An 8,572-nucleotide genomic window follows, 5' to 3' on the forward strand; every position below is an offset into this window, starting at 1 on the left:
CAGACTGAATGTCCTCTCTAGCAGAGAGAGAGAGAGAGAAGAGAGAGAGAGAGAGAGAGAGAGAGAGAGAGAGAGAGAGAGAGAGAGAGAGAGAGAGAGAGAGAGAGAGAGAGAGAGAGAGAGAGAGAGAGAGAGAGAGAGAGAGAGAGAGAGAGAGCAGAGAGAGAGAGACAGAGAGAGAGAGACGGGGAGAGAGAGATGGAGAGAGAGAGACTGTTAATTTTATTGTTTATTTCACTTTTGTTATATTATCTACCTCAGGCCTACTGTCTGGGGTGGAAAGGTAGGCCTGCTGTCTGGGGTAGAAAGGTAGGCCTAACTTGTGAAAGTACCATGCTCAGATTGCCAGTGACGCGGGAGCTCTAGTCCGCACACAATAGTTGCCACTCAACTCCATCGTATGGTGGAATTGAGTTTAATGGGCTCGAGGAGGGATACGTTTTAATGAGCGGATGAGGTGGATAAGTGTTAGAGACTTAACAGGGGTGTCTTTGTTAAGCAGTATAGATGACTTCTTCATGACTCCCAGCACCGTGGACAGACTTCCAGACCCTGTGGTGTGTGTGTGTGTGTGTGTGTGTGTGTGTGTGCGTGTGTGCGTGTGTGTGTGTGCGTGTGTGTGTGTGTTTGTATCTGCATGCATGCGAGTGTGTGCGTGTTTCCATTCTGGTCGTGTGCAGTACTGAGCAGTATGCCTCCCAGCAGTAGCTCCTTCCACAGCAGTAGCAGTAGCTCCCTGTCTCTTCTCTCTGGAACTAGCCAGGAGCTAGCCTGAAGATAGCCTGGAGCTAGCCTGGAGCTAGCCTAGAGCTAGCTCTAGCCTGGAGCTAGCCTGGAGCTAGCCTGGAGCTAGCCTGGAGCTAGCCTGGAGCTAGCCTGGAATTGAAGCTAGCCTGAAGCTAACCTGGAACTGGAGCTAGCCTGGAATTGAAGCTAGCCTGAAGCTAGCCTGAAGCTAACCTGGAACTGGAGCTAGCCTGGAGGTAGCCTGGAGCAGCACACAACACCACTGTTCCCCTGGTGTAAAGTAGTGCTCTATATAGGGAACAAGGAACAGGGTGCCATTTCAGACGTAGAAATATTATCTGTGTCCTCCTCACCTCTGCCGAGAGAGATATAGATAGCAGGGAGTATCTAATACAGGAGTATCATAATACAGGGAGTATCATAATACAGGGAGTAGCATAATCAGGAGTATCATAATACAGGGAGTATCTAATACAGGGAGTATCATAATACAGGGAGTATCATAATACAGGGAAGTATCATAATGACAGGGAATACAGGGAATCATCATTATATACAGGGGAGTATCATAATACAGGGAGTATCATAATACAGGGATTACAGGGAGTATCATAATACAGGGAGTATATAATACAGGAGTATCATATACAGGGAAATACAGGGAGTATCAATAATACAGGGAGTATCATAAATCAGGGAATACAGGGAGTAACATTAATACAGGGAGTATCATCATACAGGGAGTATCATAAATACAAGGGAGTATCATAATCAGGGAGTATCATAATACAGGGAGTATCATAAATAGGGAGTGTCATAATACAGGGGATATCATAATATCAGGGAATACAGGGAGTTATATAATACAGGGAGTAATCATAATCAGGGACGTATCATAATAAGGAGTATATAATACAGGGAGTATCAATAATACCAGGGAGTACATAATACAGGGAGTTTATCATAATACAGGGAATATCATAAATCAGGGAGTATCATAATACGGGAGTATCATAATACAGGGAATACAGGGGAGTATCATAATACGGGAGTATATAATACAGGGAATAAGGGAGTATGCATAAATACAGGGAATATCATAATACAGGGAATACAGGGAGTATCATAATACAGGGAGTATCAATAATACAGGGAATACAGGGAAGTATCATAAATACAGGGAGTTATCATAATACAGGGAATACAGGGGTAATCATTAATACAGGGAATACGGGAGTATCATAATACGGGAGTATCATAATACAGGGAATACAGGGAGTATCAAATAATAAGGGAGTATCAATATACGGGAATATCAATAATACAGGGAGTATCATAATTCAGGGAAGTATATATATCAGGGAATATCATAATACAGGAGTATGCATAATACAGGGAGTATCATGAATAAGGGGTATCATAATACAGGGAGTATCAATACAGGAGTATCTATATACAGGGAGTTCATAAATCAACAGGAGTAGCAAATACAGGGAGTATCATAATAAGGGAGTATCATAATGAAGGGAGTATCATTATATACAGGGAGTATCATAATGAGCAGGGAGTATCATATAAGGGAGTTAAGCATAACACGGTATCTAATACAGGGAAATTATCATAATACGGGAGTATCATTAATACAGGGAATATCATAATACGGGAGTATCAATAATAGGGAGTAATCATATACGGGTATCATAATACAGGGAGTATCATAATCTCATAATACAGGGAGTATCATAATACGGGAATGATCATAATACAGGGAATTCATAAATACAGGGAGTTAATCAATAATACAGGGAGTATCTCATAATACAGGGGAATACAGGAGTATCATAATAGGGAATATCATATTATACAGGGAATATCATAATACAGGGAGTATCATAATACAGGGAGTAATCAATAATACAGGGAGTATCATAACAAGGGAGTTTCATAATCAGGGAGTATGCATAATACAGGGAGTATCATAAATACAGGGAGTATCATAATACAGGGAGTAATCAATCACAGGGAGTATCATAATACAGGCAGTATCATAACACAGGGAGGTATCATAATACAGGGAGTATCATAATACAGGGGTATCATAATACAGGGAGTAGCATAATACAGGGAGTAATCATAATAAGGGAATATCATAATACAGGGAGTATCATATACCAGAGGGAATATCATAATACGGGAGTATCATAATACAGGGAGTATCATAATACAGGGAGTATCATAATAGGGAGTCATCATATATCATAATACAGGGAGTATCATAATACAGGGAATATCATAATACAGGGAATATCATAATACGGGAGTTAAATCATAATACGGGAGTATCATATACAGGAGTATCATAAAACAGGGAGTTTCATAATACAGGAGTATCATAATACAGGAAGTATCATAATACAGGGAGTTTCGTATCATAATACAGGGAGTTAATCATAACACAGGGAGTATCATAATAAGGGAGTATCCTAATACAGGAGTATATAATACAGGGAGTATCATAACACAGGGGAGTAATACATATACAGGGAGTATCATAATAGGGGAGTAATCATAATACAGGGAGTAATCATATACAGGGAGTAATCAATAAATACAGGGAGGTATCATACTACAGGGAGTATCATAATACACGGGAGTATCATAATACAGGCATATCATATACAGGGAATATCATAATACAGGGGTATCAAATAATACAGGGAATAAAGGGAGTTATCATATACAGGGAATAATCATATCAGGAATAATCAATAATACAGGGAATACAGGGAATATCATATATACAGGGAGTATCAAATAATACAGGGAGTATCATAATAAGGGAGTATCATAAATACAGGGAATACAGGGGAGTATCATAATACAGGGAATATCATAATACAGGGAATATCATAATAAGGGAAGTAGCAGGGAATATCATCATACAGGGAATACAGGGGAGTATCCTAATACAGGGAATATCATAATACAGGGAAATATCATAATAGGGAATAAGGGATATCATAATCAGGGAGTATCATAATACAGGGAATACAGGGAATATGCATAATACAAGGGAGTATCATAATACACGGGAATATCTATATACAGGGAGTATCATAATAAGGGAGTATCATAATACAGCGGATTATCATAATAACAGGGAGTATCAAATCAACAGCAGGGAGTATCAATAATAGTGGAGTATCATAATACAGGGAATATCAATAATACAGGGAATCATATAATACGGGAATCCAGGAATATCATAATACAGGGAGTATCATAAATACAGGGGAGTATCATAATACAGGGAGTAATCATAATACGGGAAAACAGGGAGTATATAATACAGGGAGTATCATAATACAGGGGTATCATAAACAGGGAATACAGGGGAGCTAATCAAATCAGGGAGTATCATAATAAGGGAGTAATCATAATACAGGGAGTAATCATATAAGGAGTATATAATACAGGGAGTATCATAATACAGGGAGTATCATATACAGGGAGTATCATAATACAGGGAATATGCAATAATACAGGGAGTATCATAAATAAAGGGAATATCATATGCAGGGAGTATCATAATAAGGGAAATATCATAATACAGGAATACAGGGAGTAATCATAATACGGGAATATCATAATACAGGGAATATCAAATACAGGGAATACAGGGAATATCATATACAGGGAGTATCATAATACAGGGAGTTATCATAATAAGGGAGTATCATAATACAGGGAGGTTATCATAATAAGGGAATATCATAATACAGGAGTATCATAATCATGGGAGTATCATAATACAGGGAGTTCATAATACCGGGAGTATATAATACAGGATATCATAATACAGGGAGTATCATATACAGGGAATATCATATAACAGGGGAATATCATATACAGGGAATACAGGGAGTTAATCATATTAAGGGAGTATATAATACAGGGAGTATCATATACAGGGCGTATCATATACGGGAGTATCATAATACAGGGAATAAACAGGGAGTATCATATAAGGGAATACTAATACAGGGAATATCATAATACCGGGAATACAGGGAATATATATACAGGGAGTAATCATAATATACAGGGAATACAGGGATATCATAATACAGGGAGTAATCATAATACAGGAATATCATAATACAGGATATCATAATACAGGGAGTATCATAATACAGGGAATATCATAATACAGGGAGTATCATACACAGGGAGTAATCATAATAAGGGGAGTATCATAATTACCAAGGGCAATATCATGAATAAGGGATATATCATAATACAGGGAATCAAGGGAATATCATAAACAGGGAGTATTCATCATACAGGGAGTATGCATAATACAGGGCTATTCATAATACAGGGAATACGGGAGTATCATAATACAGGGAGTATCATAATACAGGGGAGTTAATCATAATACAGGGAAATACAGGGAGTAATCATAATACAGGGAGTATCATAAATACGGGGAGTATCATAATACAGGAGTATCATAATACCAGGGAGTAATCATAATAGCAGGGAGTATCATAATACAGGGAGTATCATAATAAGGGAGTATCATAATAAAGGGAATATCATAATACAGGGAGGATCATCAATACAGGGAATATCATAATAGCAGGGAGTATCATCATAAGGGAATATCATAATACAGGGAATACAGGGAGTATCATAATACGGAATATCAGTAATAACAGGGAATTCAATACAGGGAATACATGGGAATATCATTAATACAGGGAGTATCATAATACAGGGAGTATCATATCGGGAGTAATCATAATACAGGAAGTACATAATACAGGGAATAATTCAATAATACAGGGAGTATCACTAATACAGGGGTATCATAATACAGGGAGTATGCATAATACAGGGAGTATCATAATACAGGGAATATCATAATAAAGGGAGTATCATAATACAGGGAATCTCATAATACAGGGAATCTCCATAATACAGGGAATACAGGGAAGTATCATATTACAGGAGTATCATAATACAGGGAGTAATCATCAATACAGGGAGTATCATAATACAGGGAAAGTATCATAATACAGGGAATACAGGGAGTATCAGAATACCAGGGCAGTATCAGAATTTTGGGGCTTAACAACTTCTTCTTAATAGGGGGCTCTATTTTCACTTTTGGGAAAAAAACGTGCCGCAAAATTTAAACTGCTCGTACTCTGTTCTAGATCATACAAATTTGCATATTATTTATTACTATTGGATATAAAACACTCTGAGTTTCTAAACTGTTGAATTATGTCTGGTGAGTAAAAACAGAACTCAATATGGCAGGCAAACTTTCCAACAGGCAGTGAAAATTCTGAAAATGGGGTCTGGTCAGGGGCCTGCCTATTCACAACTGGCTTATATTTATGGTGATCTGTATGCACTTCAATACGCCTTCATTAGATTCATACAGACAGTAGAATGTTGAATGGGTGGTTTAGCTTGATGTGAGAACCGAATGAGAGCTTTTTTGGAGTGACAGGTCCGCTCTTTTTGTTCGTATTCACTGCGCACCAGGGAACCTCCATTGTTCCTTTGAAATGCGTTATGTATACACGACAAAATGCTCCGGTCCTGAATTTTAATTGGAATACATATGAGAAAACACATAAGTGGATTTTTCAACCGAGTTTGACCCAGTTTATTCAACGTTTATTGGGGTTTTTGAAATTTTTTCGTTCGCAACGGCGCAAGATTGTTTCTTTGGACATGTGCCTCCACATGGCTGCCAAAGTTGCCTAATTCGCCAAGAAGAAATGGACATTCTAAACAAACAATGATTTATTCTGGAACTAGGACTCCTTTGCACAACATTCTGATGGAAGATCAATCAAAAGTTAGGAGAATATTTATGAATGTTCATTTCGTATTTTTTGTTGGTTTGTTGTTGGCTTCCAACACGGCGTGAATTGTTGGGCGCTGTCTCACAATATTGATGCTGTACGTTGTACTAAAGTTGATTTTTTTAAGTCTAACACAGCGGTTAGCATTAAGAACCAGTGTATTCTTTCATTTGGCGTGTCAACTATTTATTTTCATGAAATGTTTTATGATGAGTATTTATGTATTGTCACGGTGCTCTCTGTAATTTTCTGGCTGTGCGTATTTGTGATGGTGGCTGAGCAATGTAAAACTACGATTTATACCTTAAATATGCACATTTCGAACAGAAACATAGAATGTATTTGTTAACATGTGTTAAAGGACTGTCATCTGATGAAGTTGTTTCTAAGGTTGAGTGATTAATGTTATCTTATTTGTGGGTTTTGTGAAAGTACCTTTGCGGTGGAAAAACATGGTGCAAACACATGGCAGTTGTGTGTTTGGCTATTGCTGGTGAGCCTAATATAAATATACTATATGTCGTTTTCGGCTAGTGAAAAACATGTTCAAATTAAAAAAATCGACAATGATGGCATGAGAACTTCTCACAAGTGTTTAGCATTTCATTCGCTGTAAGTGTGGAGACTTTGATTTTCATGATTTATGTCTTATGGATTCCTGTTCCGTTACCGGCTAGGCTCTAGGGCTATGGTCTATGGCTCAATGCTAGGTAGGCTTGCTAGCAGCGTTTTCTGATGAGAGAAGAGAGAAGCGGTAGAGGTTAATAAAAAAAACATTAGATTCATCTCTTCATGCAACGTGACATAATAGCATTTTGCGTTAGAAATTCCTGTGGCGTTACTTTTATATTAATTCTACAGTATAAAGACTATAACTCCGAAGCGGAATGTCCAAAATGGAAGGGATATTTCTCACCACGATTTGAGGAGAGAGAAGAAAAGAAACAGATCCTCTCCTATATGATTAATTTAGATGTAATATTAATGTAACTTTTAGTTGTTTCTACACACGTTGGGCTATATTGATTTTGATTCTTCATAACATTTGTAGGCTGCATAATGCGACTCTAAAGAAAAAAGTTTGTTGATATTGGCATGGAATACTCTGCTTATTTTGTTCTTGCGCAGGTCTGTACTTCGCTAGTCAGGACTGCGTGTCATTCCTTCGGGTAGTGTGGTGGGCCTATAATACATTGCGTTCTCCCTGGAATGTCTTCACTCTCCGAAAGCACCTCTACACTACATCACGTGATCAGGTTCTTTTTCACAGGCTACAGTGAAGACAGACCAATCAGGAACCACCAACTGCGCACGGTCCTTATTCCAATTCAGAGGTGCTAATTGAAGCTATTGGAAGAACTGTCCATATTTATTCGTCAGCCAACAAGATGAGTAGGCCTACAAACAGCAAAGCACTAGCCTATGTCAACCTTCTCTTCCCTCTCCTCTCCCCTCCCTTCTTCCTCTTCCCCCTCTTTCCTCTCCTCTTCTCTTCCCTCTATCCGACCACTCTTTTGTTCTGAAAACCCTTTTTTGATGAATGTTAAGTTGAATATTGTGTCGCACGGGACAGGATGAGAGGATCTACTGGATGTTCTAGTGACTCACTGGAACTCGTGACAAGTGGCCCTCTACGTGGCCCTCACAGTGGCCCCTCTCGGCGGCCCCTCTCGGCGGCCTCTCGGGCGACCCTCTCAGTGACCTCTCGGTGGCCCTCTCAGTGGCCCTCTCAGTGGCCCCTCTCAGTGACCCCTCTCAGTGGCCCCTCTCAGTGACGCTCTCAGTGACCCTCTCAGTGACCCCTCTCGTGGCCATCTCAGTGGCCCCTTCTCAAGTGACCCTCTCAGTGACCCCTCTCAGTGACCCCCTCTCAGTGGACACCCCTCTGCAGTGAGCCCCTCTCAGTGGCGCCCCTCTCAGTGGGCCCCTATAAGGCAGAG

This window comes from Salvelinus sp. IW2-2015, linkage group LG22 (assembly GCF_002910315.2).
Source record: "Salvelinus sp. IW2-2015 linkage group LG22, ASM291031v2, whole genome shotgun sequence".
Taxonomy (NCBI): domain Eukaryota; kingdom Metazoa; phylum Chordata; class Actinopteri; order Salmoniformes; family Salmonidae; genus Salvelinus; species Salvelinus sp. IW2-2015.